Here is an 18,266-nt window from a genome sequence, read left to right as displayed (position 1 = left end):
TGTCACAAGTCACCCTACCAGTTAAGTTACCAGAACCTGTCGTTGATGAGAGCTTCATCTTTAGCAACCTCCTTTCCTATAGAACCAGATGTGTTTGCCGGTGCTCGGTTGTCCCCAAGGCTTAATCTCGAGTAGTGGTAACTTAATTCAGGTAAGTGGGCACCACAGAGGACTACGCAATGAGATGTTGAGGTGAGATCTCTATGGCAACTGGGATGCAGGATGCACCAGGACCAAATTTAGCAGGTATATGGAGTTTGCAACAGGATGCAGTACCAACCTTCACCAGTATAACAGATTTACAGTGCAGAGTAGAGGATGGTATAATATCAGATGTGGACTGTGTAGAGTTGGAGCTAGAGAGCAACACAGTACAAGGGAAGGTGCTGGAGCAAGATCGAGCTGTAAATCAGGACTGTGAAACACTGCTGACACAGATGAGTTCAATGGAGTGGATAGCAAAAATAAAATGCAATAAAACCCCAAAAATGAAAGTGCATAAGTTGTGTAAAAAATGAGAACACAATGATATGTGGAGTTTATAATTACCTATATGTAATGCCAAATGATGCCATTAGTAAATATCTATTATACATTCTAATCTATTAGTTTGCAAGTAACTACCTTTCTGTATAACAATTGCTTTCCATATCTAGCGATCACCTTTGATAAATGAAACAGTTTTTATTAGTGTATTCATATGAATTATAAGAATGTCAAATGTTTATCGTGATTATATCATAACTGAGTTGCCCTGTATCAGATAAGAGCTAAACAATCCATAAGGAGAATTCTCTTTGATTCCCTCTTGAGCTCCTGATGGAGATCTCCTCCTCTCAAACCCATCTTGATCTGTTCCATGACAAAGGCCTGTAGTGATCTTGGATCACAGTCATGGCACTTCATAAAGTGCCTTTCAACATATGTTAGTTGTTTAAATTATCTTTGTTTCTCTTGACTCTCTTTATGTTGCCTACATGCTCCAAAATTCTATATTTGAGTGACCTGCCTGTCATGCCACCATAGTTTAAGTTACAGGGGCAGGTTAAGCAGTAAATAATATTCGGAGAGCTACAATTTATGAATCCTTTGATTTAACTCTCAAGAACCGATCTTTATACTCCTTTGTTTGTATCATAAATTGGCATGCCCGGCACACGCCATATTTGAAAAAACCCATTGGTCTATTAGAAATTCTCTTTTCAAATGGTGAGACACTGTGGACTAAATGAAACCCCAAATTCTTAGATCTACACCATGTCATAGAGATCCTATCCTCTAACACTTCTTAGAGGTCATCATCAGACTTTAGGATGTTCCAATGTTTCTGGAAGATATTGGCTATTTGCTGTTCACTGACCTTTCTGCTTTTCGTACAAGCCTAGATTTCAGTTCATTTGATCTTTGAGCATAGATGTTATCATCAGAACAATTTTGTCCCTAATTAATTCTCCCTTGGGTATCGCCTGAATTACTGCTGGAAAATTAGAATTTATAAAATGTAAGAAGCTGTTGATGTCTCTGCTATGTGTACTGTCAGTGGCTTCACTAGGCAGGCACAAGATGGCTGATTATCTTCTGCTTAGTTATTTTATGTATAGAGGAAGTGAATCTGCATGATACAGGGGGTTGGGTAGTGTTATGTGGCTGCGGGGGCTCACTGTACCATTATTAACCCTGGCACATCACTCATTTAAAATTTTCACTTGTGCAGTGTCAGAGGCTGGGAGACACTGTGACAAATGGAGCCCATCACTGACCAGGCTTGTAGAACAATCCCTGCACTAGTCTGACTTACTATAACCGGATCACTCTGAACAAGTCTTATTGCAAAGGTGAAATGAAAAGAGTCAATACTACTGAACTTTTATATTTCAGATCCCCATAAGATGGAGCAAAGTTTTGCACCCCTGTAGACACATCTTGACCCACTTAGCCATGGGCATACAATATAAATGAGAGCTTTTGTACAAAAATGACATCACAATATTGCATTTAGACCGTGGGACACATTTTTCAAGATTCATAATCAATCCCCAATGGCAAAGTATTACAGATTACAGGATTATTATATGAACTCACACCTTCAATTAGAGAGTATGAACAAACATACTGTAACAGTGTCTCAGATCCCACATTATATCTCCAACCCATTGCCAGAATTATATATTACTCAGTACCCAATATATCAAGGTAATCTTGTTTTAACTGTGTACAGTGTGGACGATATCTGGTAGATAAAATAGTTCCACACATGAGTGATCAAATTTTGTGTATAAACTATGTAAATATATTATGCTTAGTTTAATTTACATTAATAAAATCAACTGTTTTTACAATATAAAGAGTACTGCAGCTCCTTGTTTCATGTCCAATTGCTTTTCTCCTATGTGATATTCAAGACCTGATTTGTTTGTAAACCATTTTCATTACTCAGAACATGGATATGGTTTGTTATCTGATGCTCAAAAGGATTTGATTTGTATCCGAAACATTTCCCAAACTCAGAACATGGGAATGTTTTCTCATCTGCATGGGTTCTCTGATGTTTGATAAGTTTTGAGTTCCGTGGAAAACATTTTCCACACTCAGAACATGGAAATGGTTTCTCACCTGTGTAAGTTCTGTGATGTTTGACAAGGTTTGACTTCTGTGCAAAACCCTTCCCACACTCAGAACACGGAAACGGTTTTTCCCGTGTGAATTCTCTGATGTTTGACAAGTTTTAATTTCTGTGAAAAACATTTCCCACACTCAGAACATGGAAATGGTTTCTCACCTGTGAGTTCACTGATGTCTAATAAGTTTTGATTTTACGGCAAAACATTTCTCACATTTAGAACATGGAAATGGTTTCTCATCTGTGTGAGTTTTCTGATGTTCAACAAGATTTGATTTGTATACAAAACATTTCCCACACTCAGAACATGGGAATGGTTTCTCGCCTGTGTGAGTTCTCTGATGTTCAACAAGTTTTGATTTCTGTGTAAAACATTTCCCACATTCAGAACATGGAAACGGTTTTTCACCTGTGTAAGTTCTCTGATGTCTAATAAGTTTTGATTTCTGTAGAAAACATTTCTCACACTCAGAACATGGAAATTGTGTCTCATCTGTGTGAGATCTCCGATGTTCAACAAGATTTGATTTATATACAAAACATTTCCCACACTCAGAACATGTAAAAGGGTTCTCAGCTATGTGACTTTTCTGATGTTTATGAAGAGATAATTTAACTGTACAGCTTTTCCCACCCTCAGAACATGGAAATAATGTATCATCTGTATGAGCTGTACGATGTGTAACAATATCTATGTTATCAGGATTACATTCCTCATGATTAGAGAGTTCAGATAATTTATCTCCACTGTAAAGTATTGGATATATATTTAGGGTAATTGGGTTCTCTCCTGTAGAATCTTGAGTAATGTTGTTATCTTCCATTTCAAAATCTGTAGATAAAATCAGTTGCTCCCCCAAGATATTCTTGCGTTTACATCCATCTGCTGAAAGTAAAATAAATGTAAGGAAGGACATTGAGCTGCAGATTACAATACCCAAAATTTTCAAACTATGAGCGAGTTGTTCAGTTGTTTAATTTCAATTTGCAATTGACGAACACTTCATTACAACTATAAAAGCGCATTATCAAGCACATTGCTTAGATGCAGTCATAATTGGAATTCTTGTAATGACTCAATAAACAAAATATATGACTCTTTACTGTAATACATTTTATTACTCACCTGTGCCGATATTTGTAGGGATTTCCTCCTCCTTACACTGCTGATCACCCCTCACATACGTCTCTTCCTCTCCCTCTATAATTTTTATTTTAATATCAGTCAGGATGTCATCCTAAATAGCCCACAAAAGAATGATCATTTTTTAGTCAAGTTTTTTTATTGGTATTTCAAAACAGAACATAAAGAAAATAATTATTTCTGAATAAACGTGATAGATATAAATCACCGGGTGTGACACATTACATCAAAGATTAGTAAATTTCCAACACTTATGCAGGTATACAAAAACATACAGAATAATATCAAGACTGACAATAATACAGTATATATCAGATGACATGGGTCCCCATGGACTCATGGGCACCCCTGATCATCATCATCATCTATTTCTTTATATTACGCCACTAATTCCACAGCGCTGCACAGAGAACTCACTCACATCAGTCCCTGCCCCATTGGAGCTTACAATCTAAATTCCCTAACATACACACACAGACCAAGAGAGACTAAGGGCAATTTAATAGCAGCCAATTAACCTACCAGTATGTTTATGGAGTGTGGGAGGAAACCAGAGCACCCGGCGGAAACCCACGCAAACACGGGGAGAACATACAAACTCCACACAGATAAGGTCATGGTTGGGAATCAAACTCATGACCCCAGTGCTGTGAGGCAGAAGTGCTAACTGTTAGGAACCCCTCCAGCCAGTACAGCAAAACCCGGAGTCTGCTCCGAAAGTCCGGTGTTCACTGTTGGGACAGACTTGGCTGCAGACAGAGGGTTGTGAGATGTCCACTGGCTGGGGAGAACCCAGGAATAGAGTTACATAGGGCGTAGAGTAGGAAGTGCAGGAGCGAGTCCAGTGAGACACCGAGTGGATGGTGTCAAGACTGATATATCACTCATTGCCACTGGAATAAATAAGGAACAGTTGATAGAGAAGTCCCCTGATCCACAATGGTTTCTGTACCGGTACTTGTCCGGAAAGGAACGGAACTTACAGTGATAGGTAAAGATGATGAAACTGAACGTAGGCAGTAGCCAAGGGTAACTACAACCCACAGTACCGGTGAGAGTCTAGAGATTTTAGGGAAATAGTTCTTAGGCGATTGCCAGGGGTAACTGCAACCCTCAGTACCGGTGAGAGTACGGAGATTTAGAGGTACAGTTCTTAGGCAGTTGCCAAAGGCAAGAGGGGGCTGGACTGTTTCTGCATTATCCACAAAGAACTCTTCCCACAAGGCAACCAGATCAGGTCCCTTGCCCATTAAAGGTAACTAAAAGAGTTCAGGTTCCAGAAAGATTGAACCCCTGGTAATGGCAAAGTCTACAGACAATATAAGAGGGGAATGGTCGGAGAGATGTATCAGTCTTTCTAATGTAAGATTTTGGCTATGAAGGCACAGGGAGGTGCCCCGGGTGGAGCCGCCTAAGAAGGGATGCGATGAGCTTGCTCCACTGCGAACTGAGCCGTAAAGGAATCCTTCCCAAAAGCTTGAATTAACCATTTCTCCAAGAAACATTCAGTAGCAGGCCCCTCCACTTATTCAGGTAGCCCCACAAAACAGGTATTATTGCATCAGAGACTCCCCTCACTAAAAGAAAGCGTCTGCTTACATGCCAACATCTGAGCTTCCAAATTATCAATTTGACCCTTCATAGGTGCTGTAGCATCTTCTAGAGTCTCCGCTTCAGCCCCTCACTATTGGATTTGTTGCATATCATGTCTAAAAAGGGAAAGGTCGGCCAGCTGTAGAAGCTGCTGCAATGTGACCTCAGGGTAAGTAGGTGAGGTTGGTGCATTAGGAACAGTGGTAGTTTGGGAGGGCACACATAATGGAATTTCTCCAGAACTGTCAGTGGGTGTAGAGGAATAGGCAAACCGGTCAAGCCATCCGGCCAGAGCAGCATGATCATATAACAAGGAAAATACATCCCAATATAGAGGAATGGGTATAATAATAGTATTGTATTTCATTGATAAACACTTGTATGAAAGTCTTACCATGAAAGTACCCAAGGCAGGATCATAGAACAGAGTCAAGATAGTATAGACACCACTTCTAAAAGGCAAACTGGATAATCCAGATATGGGAATGAGGTTCAATAAAAAAGCTAATGACTGTCCCAGAGGAGTAATATATATTAGATGTCAAGTGCCAGGATGTTATCACAGCACAAACAGGCAAGATAGCATAAGTCAAATTACAGCCACTGTGTGAGGTACCTGCATGCACTCAGAGCCTGAGGCCCAGCTGTTGGGGATCCAATCTGTATCTCAGGATGGAAGGCTGACTTGGAGCAACAGAACTGTGCAGCATGAGGACAAATCGCCGCTCTCTATGGTGGAAAATAGGGCACCACCAAGACGTCAGCCCAGATTACAGGACAGGAACAGAAAATGTCCGTCCCCAGCTCCCAGGGCAGAGGGGTATAGTCTACAGCATTGTCATGTACTCGAGTCGCACACAGTAAAGGGAAGAGCCTGAGCAAGTGTCGGCACCCGACGACCTGACAGTGATGGGTAAGTATGGTGATCTGTCTCACCACAGCAGGGGTCCCTGGGGTGTCCGCACCAACAGTCAGCGCCGGCAGCACGGAGAGGCAGAAGCGCTGTCCACCAAGGAGTCAGGCTGCAGCGGGTCCGCTCAGATAGCAGCCTCCGCACACCAGGCTGGGGTCTCGAAGAGCAGCGCGGCAGCCGCGGATCAGGAGAAGTACCCCAGAGGATGCCAAGAGGGGTAAGTAAGCTCCAGGACTAGACAGAGTCCAAATAAACCAGCAAACTCAAAATGGAGGATAAATGCAGGAATTTTAGGATGGAGAACGTAGCAAGCATACTTGTGCTCCATGTATGTCCAGGACACGAACCCTTTAAGAATATTATAATAAATAATATCTGATTTAATAATGTGAGATGAAACAGAAGAATATGAGAGTATAAGATCCACGCTGTTTTTTTACAGATAATATAATAAAATCACTTTGGCATTTAGGTATTTGGCAAGACCCTAAAATGTCATCTACCTGAAACTCCTGTGAATAAAGAGTACGGAGATATCTCTCTGGGGTATTTCTGTTACTGGATCCATCTGTAGGAAACACACAGTGACTGATTACATTGTTTATACAAGGAGAATATGTGACTCTTGTCTGTAATAAGTGTTTATTACTCACCTATGCTGATTTCCTCCTCCTTACACTGCTGATCACCCCTCACATACGTCTCTTTCCTTCCCTCTATAAATTCTAATTTAATACCAGTCATGACGTCATCCTAAACAGCCCACAAAACAATACAAATATATTTAATAATAACTGATTTAATAATTTATGATGAGACAGAGGAATGTCAGTGTATATGATCCACACAAGTATTTTTTTTACAGATCATATATTGGGAAATTCACTTAGGTATTTGGCGAGACCCTAAAATGTCACCTACCTGTGGAATACTGTGATTTTCCTCTGTACAATCCTGTGAATAAAGAGGACACGGACATCTCTCTGTGGTATTTGTGTTACTGGATCCATCTGTAGGAAACATACACTGAGTGAATACATTGTTTATATGTGATTCTCAGATGATGTGTATCTAGGTGGCCTTCAAAACTGTTCTCTCCCCTACAATAAATGAAAATCTCCTCTTACCCAGTGATTTGAGAATCCAGTGATTCTCCATCATTACGTCTTTGAAAAGACTCTTCTGCAATCTTAAATACGTCCACTCCTGCATGGATAAATAGACAGTGACATCCCAACGCTTTATAGGAACCTAATACACCCAATGATACAGTCATCACGCAGACACATCCCCTGGTGTTACTGTATTATGTCACATTCCCAGCAGTCACCTCTCCAGTCACCAGCGGAATGATCTTGTTGATCAGTTCCAGGATCTTCTAGTCATTGTTTCCCTCATATATCAGTGAGTGAGGTGGAGGAACCGTGATGGGACTCTGGGTCCTGCTCAATACTCCTGACACACTTGAGGGTGGCCCACCAAATCTCTTTATTACTACGGTGTAATCCTGTGAAATGAATTGGATAAAAAGATAAATGAAGCTCCATGTATTTGGAATTTTTAGGAGTTAACTACAATACAATAATAGTATATTTTACAAATACAACCAATATCCTATATGTAACTGTTTCATATATACATGAAAGTAGAGTGTATATAGCATTTACATATACTGCAGCTCAGTGGGCTCACCTATCACCCAAACCTTCAGTGGGTTCACCTTTAAAGACAAGTTTAAAGTGGGTTCTTGTAGTAGACAGAGGACTCAGAATGGCCAACCTACGGAAGATAATAGGAGAAGTAAGTGCTAGATACATTCTACTAGACAGTCCATATAGGAAACACTTACATGTAGGACAGGGGTTGGATTTGTAAAACTAGCCCTTCTTGTCCATTTTGCACATTTAAAAAGTCCAGGAAAGTGGAAACATTCTATAATCGTAAAACTTACAACTAAAAATATAGCAAAATCTGTAACTCATTTTAATCAGAGTTGGTATTTCAGCAGTTTGAACAGTGTAGTAAATCGTACAACTCCAGTGAGTAAAACATAACCTAGCACAGACCCGTTGGGGTTGCACTAATTTAAAAATCAAAATCCATTCCTAATTTTAATAAAGCATTCACTACGCTAATATTGAAACTGAGGAAAAGACGCACAATCCATGGCCTCCTATGGCCCTATCACACTACTTAATTTGGATATTAAGCTGCTGGCTAAAATCATGGCCACTCGTTTACAGTCCATTTTCCCATCACTCGGTGATTGAAATATGTATAAGCCATCGCGGCGGTGGCCTCCTCGTCCTTACAATATCCTTCCAAGAATATACTACTTAGCCTGGACGCCAATAAGGCGTTTGATGCAGTATCCTGGCCCTATATGTATGAGGTACACAAACGTGGGGCATTCAGAGAGGATTTCACTACTCTGATAGGGCCTGAGTCATTAAGGAACGTATCTCTGTTATTTGTGTGTATCATACGCATTTCCCTTCTGCGCATGCCCAGAACGAGGACACTCGGCCGTCAACGAAAGCAAGTCCGCTGCGTATGCCAACGCAAATGACAGTTACGACGGTCTACGGTTCTTTTGAGATTTCATATTCCACATATATATTGTACGCATCCTGCAGTGTCTGGTCTAGTACAGCAGAGTGACCCTACGCCCATAGTCATCACCACACGTATCCTGAGATCCGCTCCTTGCCGACTCCAGGAGTACGCAGAGATGATTTACGTAACGTTGAGAACAACTGCACGATGCGCTCTGTATGCTGCCTTAATGACTCAGGCCCATAAGCTTTTTCTATTCTTGCCCAACCACCTCTCTACTAATCAATGGCCTGATTGGAGAGGCGGCACCCATGACGAGGGGTACACGTTAGGGCTGCCCCATGTCACCCTTACTCTTCAACCTAGTACTTGATCCTATGCTTGAGACCTACATACTGTATTTCGGGGCGTCCGTGTTGTATTTATCAAGCTGTCCGTTTGATAAATCCCTGGCATTATACCTGATCCTTGCTTTACCTGACGCTACTTGGCTAGAAACATAGCAATTAAATTGGCGTAAAGCACTATCCCATATCTAGGTATAGAACTTTCTAAGAACCTTGGTCTCTTCTATCAACATCATATCTCGAAAGTTGTTGGGAACCTAGTAACGAGGTTGAGGGCTGGGGTCATCTTTGTCTTTACTTAATGGGTAGAGCAAATTTACTTAAGATGAAATCCTCCCCTAGACTTGTAGAGTATTTCAAAACTTCATTTGGGGGGAAAAAAAATCAAGAATTGGCCTATTGAAACTTTAACAACCCAGGACTAATGCTGGATTTCATTTGGCCAATATAGAACTCTATAATCAGGCTGCTCAACTTCAGTACCGGAGGGATTTGATACAAGGGTCTGACACCTATGCGGATACCTCACCAGAACAAAATTTCCTCCCTGGCCTAAAATTGACTGCTTTCCTACATCTACATGACCACAAGGTATCAGCGACAGTTCTTGACAACCACCATTTTATGTCCACTAGAAAATTGTGGCACATCATACATACATTGAAACTAAAACCTTACTTATCTATCCATCTTCCTCTATTTGGGAACCCTAGTTTTTAGAATGGAGAGGCTGCCTAGCTATTCACTATCTAGAATGACGCGGGGGTTAGAACGGTGGGGCAGTTCCTTACTCAATCTAAGAAACCCTTGACTTTCCAACAAACAGGGAACCTGCACGACGTGATTAGACCGTGCAACCTAGACTTTTACAGACTCACATTATGCAAGTATAGTGACCAGACCATTTTCTCAACAGGATTGGGACCCACCCGCTCTACTATGATACATTGAAAACGGGATTGGATGGGACGCTTTGTACCTACTAATTTTTTACTTCTTTACAGCTCACAGTGTGTGTGATGGGACCTGTTTTATTCCTTGTTATATATCACTATATAGATTATTATCCTTTCTATAATATTCATCCATTATAAACAGTGCGTGTGCTGGGAACTGTCTTATTACTCTTTATATATCACTATATAGATTATTATCCTTTATATAATAATAATAATAATAATAATAATAATAATAATAATAATAATAATAATAATAATCACCCATTATAAACAGTGTGTGTGCTGGGAGCTGTCACATCCCTCTGCATATATAGTAATTACAACATCCCTCTCCTCTATATAATAATAATAATCTCCCATTATAAACAGCATTTTATATGAGCTGTAATGTCTCCCTATACAGACTCCTCTGTATAATAATCCTTCATATCTCTGCTCTCAGCATAATAATAATATATTGTTAGAAGATATTACCTCAGCCTTGTACAGGTCCTGGATGTTGTTGTTATATATGAATGAGTTAAAGCTGCTCTCCAGGTTGTAAAATGGCTCCTGCAAGAGTATGTGACCACGCCCCCTCTGGAACGTCACTGGTACATAACTGTATCAGCTGTATTATGTCTGGGAGACTAAGGGAAAATGGCCGCCGCTGTTCTACATTAAGGACAAAGCAGTAATACAGTATTTTACTCTAGTGATAACATTGCTGCTAATCAGCTATATGCTACGTTCATTACTAGCCGTTAGAAGCTAAATCCCTTTCAGATAATTCTGTGACATCACGAGGTCATGTGACTGCTGTAGTCACATGGTACACAGTGCAGGAGCTGCTGCTGGATAACTTCCTGTTCCTGTGTAGTGGAGGAAAGGTAAGAAGTAGTGATGTGATGGGGAGGGGACATGTGTGACTAAAGGTGCTGGGCAGAGAGGGAACATGTGTGACTAAAGGTGCTGGGCAGAGAGGGGGCATGTGTGACTAAAGGTGCTGGGCAGAGGGGACATGTGTGACTAAAGGTGCTGGGCAGAGAGGGGACATGTGTGACTAGAGGTGCTGGGCAGAGAGGGGACATGTGTGACTAAAGGTGCTGGGCAGAGAGGGGGCATGTGTGACTAAAGGTGCTGGGCAGAGAGGGGACATGTGTGACTAAAGGTGATGTGGAGGGGACATGTGTGACTAAAGGTGCTGGGCAGAGAGGGGACATGTGTGACTAAAGGTGCTGGGCAGAGAGGGGACATGTGTGACTAAAGGTGCTGGGCAGAGAGGGGACATGTGTGACTAAAGGTGCTGGGCAGAGAGGGGACATGTGTGACTAAAGGTGCTGGGCAGAGAGGGGACATGTGTGACTAAAGGTGCTGGGCAGAGGGGACATGTGTGACTAAAGGTGCTGGGCAGAGAGGGGACATGTGTGACTAAAGGTGCTGGGCAGAGAGGGGACATGTGTGACTAAAGGTGCTGGGCAGAGAGGGGACATGTGTGACTAAAGGTGCTGGGCAGAGAGGGGACATGTGTGACTAAAGGTGCTGGGCAGAGAGGGGACATGTGTGACTAAAGGTGCTGGGCAGAGAGGGGACATGTGTGACTAAAGGTGCTGGGCAGAGAGGGGACATGTGTGACTAAAGGTGCTGGGCAGAGAGGGGACATGTGTGACTAAAGGTGCTGGGCAGAGAGGGGACATGTGTGACTAAAGGTGCTGGGCAGAGAGGGGACATGTGTGACTAAAGCATGTGGGCAGAGGGGGCATGTGAAGGAGAAGTCTCTTCCCCACACGGCCCCTCCTCAAACAACAATAACCTGACAACACTTGCTAACTTTTCTCAGATATTCCCCATGACACGTATTACATGATCTTTTCCCTGACAGGCCTCCTGCCCACAATCGTGTCTCACTGCTGCCCACCAGCTTTTACCTCACAGGCCCCGCTGCCTCAATCCTGACACCTCTCTTACTTCAAAATGAAAGAGGCGCCTTTTATTTGAAAGAGGAGTAGATCCTTAGCAGTGAATGAGATAATAATACAGAGATCATTGTTGCCATAGATGTTGGGGTTTTCTTTTTTTAACTGTATCTAGTCAGAGTTTAGTTAGATGATATTATCATTACAGGCCATTAATATAATTGCTTTTGTCACAAACTGTACATAAGACACCTCAATTATCTCACAAAAATAACAATACATCCAGATTTCAATGCACTGTTTTTAGGTGGCGTACTTCAGCCTTCTCACTTATCCATAACTTTAAGTTTTGGTATACTTCAGGCATTAATTGGGGATACCAGGAACCACTGTAGTATATTGTAGGGAACAGGTGAAAGGGCCATTTAAGACATCCTAGAAGTTCACCGACACTCCTCCTGCTCTATACTCTTCTCTCCTGTTAGGCCTTCAGTTTAGATTAAGTGCCCCCCCCCCCCTTCACAATGCTGGGTAACTCTGCGGGACCTAGGTATAGACGCTACAGATGTTCCCAGGTAGTGATTGCAGGAATGGCCGTCACTGCTTCACAGTGCTCTGTAGTGCACAGTGCTGGAAGATAGGTTTAGCAAGTTGGAATGGCTACTTGTTAGTGTTGGGGCAGCTTCATGTTTCCTTAAGGGGCCTGGGTCAGGTGGGGGTTACTGGGTATATATAAGCCCCCACTGGGCACTGGATGTGTGGACGGTGAGTCCTTTTGTACAGCTACAAATGCATTTTTTCTTGTACTACAAAGCAATTTTTGTTACATACCATCCAGACTGCTGCAACCTCCATCTTGCTGTAATGATATCTTGGTACCCTACAGTCCATTCAAATAGTCGCTGCAGGAATAACCTCCCTACTCTCCATCATTAATTACTGTTCTGCTACTGAAATCATCTTGTTTTCCATTTTAATTATCTTTTCATTGCAAAAGTATTTAGAGCTGGCCAATCCATTTCCACCTGTTATATCTATTATCACAATCTGTACGTACCCACCCTCTGCTCACGTTGACGCTTTATTTTTCCTAGGTTACCTCTGCTCTCAGGACTGCGACCCTTCTTGAATGCTGCCCCTGGAAATCTTCACAGAATGTCTGTCTGTCATGTATGGTCTCTAACTGCAGGACCCTGCTGAAAGCTCATCTGTTTACCGGACAGTTCACATAGTGCTTGTGACTTACTTCTCCCAGAGCTGCGCTCCAGAGGGTAAAAGGACACGTTCTGGTGCGGACTGTTATGTGTTTTCTTCTTTAAAGTATCCGTTCATCAAGCGATATTAACGAAGGAGTACACAAGAAACATAATAAAAACAGTTTAATTATTTTATTTCTACTCCTGAACTTCATGTTATTATCCCACCTGATGAATTTAACGCGAAGAGTGATAGTTGTGTTGTCACTTGTTATGATGAGGACCAGCAAGTGGAATATATAACCTGATATTGTAAATGGACGTTATCAGACATTTGTGTGCGCTGTTACATACTACAGACAGCTGAGCTTTGTAATATATATTTGAATATTTTATAACCAATACATAATGTGATGTAAACAACATACTGAAAGCAGATTTTTTTTTTTGTATATTTGAGAGTGAAGGGTTGTTATAAAGAAGTTATTTCTTTCACCATTAATATTACAGCATCTTTATTATTTTGCCTGCTATACTTTCTCCAAAACATCTCAATCTTTAGTATATCAAGTCTGTATTTTACCTGTAATTTCTATGCCAGCCAAGGTTCTCCCCCAGCAGTGGAGGACCCAGGAGGGGGTGAGTGATCCAGGGGCTGGCGGGACCACCACACTCATTGGGGTATATTTACTAAACTGTGGGTTAGAAAAGGTGGAGATGTTTGAAAGTAACACGGCCTGTGCACTATTACTGTTACTACGGTAATACTGCACATTATTACCGCTAGTGCGGTAAGTTTTAACGCTGTTTGTTTTGCTCAGGGAGCAGCGAGCAGACGTCCGGGTTCAAATTACTGTTATCAACGGTGATAGTGCAGAAGCCGATTGAATTCCCCCCTAGGATGATCTTGTTGTTAGATGTGTACACATTCATATGAATTGTTAACGAGTAACCACAAGAGAAATTAGCTCTTAAAAGTTTGTCCTCGTATGTACATTTTATCAAAATAAAAAATAAATGGCTAAACTAATGTTATTATTTTGTTAGGGTGACTTGGAACCAAATTCAAGACACGCTGCCCACATTATACTATCATGTTACTTTGTACTGATACTACCTCAGTGATATAAGACAGTAGTAGACTTACAAGATTTCAATCTTGAATCAATATAAGCCAATATGTATACATGGATATCCTCCTGGAATCTTGTCCTCTTACTGGATCTCCTTTATGATAGGTGCTCAAAAGACAAGTGACAACTGACCTGACAAGGCACCAAAGAAGCATAAAAGCAATGTATAATACAAATATTGGCTTATATTGATTCAAGGTTGAAATCTTGTAAGTGTATATCCAATAGGGGATTGAGAACACCCATCACGTGGTGTTTTTGTCGTAATTATCAACCCCCACTGGATCCTTGGGATATTTAGTGGTTTTCGGTGTAACCACATATTATATGTTACGCTATGATATGATTTTATCTTTTCACTTTTTTTTATGTGACCATAATCGTGGTGAATGCCAGAAATCTGAAAGTTACTTTGATCACTGCAAACTTCTGGAATTTGTGGAAGACATACATCAAGATGGAAAGAATATATATATATTATTTCACAGTTGACTCTTTAAAACTGTTATTTTAGCACATTGTATGTGGATTGTGTGTGTGTGTGTGTGTGTGTGTGTGTGTGTGAGAACAGAGGCTGCTTTCAGTTGGCCTGCGCAAATATACCAATCTTTTTATTGTATTATAATCAACAATTGTCTGAGACGCAAGAGGAACCAAGTATGACAGCCAGCATCCTGCTGCACAGCGGATCACTAAAGCCATGACAGCTATGTTATCACTGGATGTGAGTCCAATTTCCCCATCAATGCATCAGGTTATAACCGATTAGTTGAGATCATGTGTCCACGTTACCAAATTCCATCACAATCTTATTTCTTCTTAACAGCAATTGCTGTACTGTGAGGTTAAACAAAAAGTCCTTCAGTCACTAGAAAATGTCATTGTACCGACTGTCCACTTAGCTACAGATATGTGACAAGCGGTACTGGTCAAACAAAAGACTATATAACTGTGACAGCCCACTGGGTTGTGTATAATACACAGTGTCAGGTCATTCACCGCACCCTGCCATATAGCCGCTCACTAGGACAGATGTGATGCTGCCCCTCACACACAATTACCTTCACAGACAAACATTTAGATTGTAAAAGCAACATATATAAATATATATATATAATATATATATATAATATATATATATATACAGTATATGCATTTTGCTTGTGGGGGGAGGGGGGGTGCTGCTCACAATCAAACAGTTCCCTATTTTTCCCCACTAAATATTTCAGATGTCGCTGATACTGCCCCTGGCACTACTGTCATCAGATTTAAACATCTTTGATTTTAAAATTAAGAAAGAATAGTTTTTGTTAACTCTTAAATAGTTTAATAATATACCCATCTGCTATCACTTCTAAATGGCAGCTGAGAACATTGAAGATATCGATCCAATACTCACGAGATCTGACATTTTACATGAAATGACATTTTGCCTCATTTTCAGATCGGAATTTGGAGCAAGACACTGAGTCATGTCTCAATTCGACTCTGTACCCTAAAATTCCTGTCTATCTAATTCTATCTCCGTACCGCTCATCTCTAGTAAAACATAAAAAAACAAAATGTGGGGGAAAAGTAAAAATTCTTCTTGTTTCACACACAACAATGAGAAATACCCCACTAAGTAGTCTTATGCCAATATATAGATAGTTTTTTTATAACATAACCATTCAGGTCATGGCTTCACTTCCCTATAATTCACACAGTTCATCCATGTTACACATATGTACATAACTAAGACATAGGGCTGTCATACATATGGCCATTTACAGTTACACGGCTCTCAACCAATGGCTGATCAGGGATTACTGGGCACTGAGCTACCTGGGTTGGTGATGTCACAGAATTCTCTTCAATCTGATTGGTTGGAAACAGCTGTTTACACTTGAATTTCAAACAGAGCGTCTGTCATCTCCACAGGTAATGTAACAAGACTGGGACGGGGATTATATTATAAATGGGATATATTCAGGGGGTGAGAATAATTTACAGTCTGTGTATTCCTGGTTTACCCATCTCTAAGCCCTGTGTTAATGGCTTTAACCTGGTAACAATATTTACAGTACAGTATAAGTATAAAAAGAATGTGGACCTGATTTTAAACCCAAATACATGTAAAAATCCAATTAAAAAGTAATGTGGAAAATAGATATTTGAGTAATGTCAAATACTTTACATGAAGCATATCTTCATGTAGCTACTTCTGCCATTGATTTAATTTCCTATGACAGTAATTAACAAGCTTAGTGGGAAACAGTCACTATCATATTTTTACAAGAACTATATTTAATGCTGCAGTTTACATTAGAACGTTACACATGAGAATGTTTGATTTTGGCACACTGGGTAAGCACTTGCCAAGGTGATTATTGTAGTCTGGTGTAAAGTCCTAATGCAGGTTACCCATAGACTGGTCATTAGGATACCTCCTACCTGCCATCAGAATCGTTAAGAGGTACAGAATTCAAGATAACTGGGGGAGATTACTTTGTGGTTTGCCTATGAGTAGTGACTAACGAGATTGTGTTTGACCTAATAGATTGGCAGATTCACAAGTAATTCCCCATGATTCACACAGTTCATCCATGTTACACATATGTACATAACTAAGACATAGGGCTGTCATACATATGGCCATTTACAGTTACACAGCTCTCAACCAATGGCTGATCAGGGATTACTGGGCACTGAGCTACCTGGGTTGGTGATGTCACAGAATTCTCTTCAATCTGATTGGTTGGAAACAGCTGTTTACACTTGAATTTCAAACAGAGCGTCTGTCATCTCCACAGGTAATGTAACAAGACTGGGACGGGGATTATATTATAAATGGGATATATTCAGGGGGTGAGAATAATTTACAGTCTGTGTATTCCTGGTTTACCCATCTCTAAGCCCTGTGTTAATGGCTTTAGCCTGGTAACAATATTTACAGTACAGTATAAGTATGAAAACTTGGACCTGATTTTAAACCCAAATATCTCTAAGAATTGAAAGGTGAACACAAAGGGGAACATTTTCTAAAATGGTTTTACAGAAAATGTGTATTATTATTATTATTATTATTATTATTATTATAAATTTTTAAGGCCAACTGTGCTTTACAGATTAGTGAGTAAAACATGTCATACATGAAACAGGTACATACAATATAGATAAAATAAAAGCCAATATAAAAACCAAGGGTAGGGAGAGCGCTTACAATCTAATGAGAACAATCAAAGTGCAGCAAATAATGTATAAGCCAAAAATGCCCCATAGCTAATAAAAAATGCCCCAGTAGTGCCTTGTGCATTTCCTACACCAGGTCTGACGTTCTATGGGCCCTAGTGATAGTCTCCAGCCCTTTATTCAGGTAAGCCCACTTGTGGGGTCACAGGGGGAGCAGCAGATTAACCTGTATATAATAAAAGAGTGAATCTACAGGACTGTAATGGTGCCCATGTGCATTAGCCCCAATGTGAACTAAACTAATCCAGAACTAACAAAATGATTTTAGTCCATCTTGAGCCCCCCGTGATAGAGAACCAAAGATGGATGGAGAGAAAGGGGGTGAGTGGAAAGTAACAGAGATTTGAAAGGATGAGGAAGTAATGGGGTGAGGGGAGAAGGATGAGCGAGGGGAGACAAGACAAGGTTGGGGGTAAAGTGTAGAATACATTTAAACACAGTGGGCCTGATTCATTAAGGAGAACAAAGCAATAAAGGACTATATTTGATCCTAGACAAAACCAGGTTAAAATGCAAGGGGTGCAAATGAGTTTATTATTTTGCATATAAGTTAAATACTGGCTGTTTTTTCATGTATCAAACAAATACTTGATAGCTTTATTTTTACACCGAATTTTAAAGCTGAACTAGGACATGCCCTACCCCTAAATTTACCTCACTCTCCAATGCAACATGGTTT

The 18,266-nt window shown here is 40.6% G+C and overlaps 1 protein-coding gene and 1 pseudogene across 1 annotated transcript in view; one reads left to right on the top strand and one right to left on the bottom strand.

The window, feature by feature from the left end:
- Positions 1 to 18,266, top strand: part of LOC142108362 (uncharacterized) — a 75,646-nt gene that overhangs the window by 37,580 nt on the left and 19,800 nt on the right. The window lies entirely within an intron of this gene.
- On the bottom strand, positions 945 to 3,503 carry LOC142108692 (uncharacterized; annotated as a pseudogene).

This window comes from Mixophyes fleayi, chromosome 12 (assembly GCF_038048845.1).
Source record: "Mixophyes fleayi isolate aMixFle1 chromosome 12, aMixFle1.hap1, whole genome shotgun sequence".
Lineage (NCBI taxonomy): Eukaryota > Metazoa > Chordata > Amphibia > Anura > Limnodynastidae > Mixophyes > Mixophyes fleayi.
This window is presented reverse-complemented; position numbering and strand designations above follow the sequence as displayed.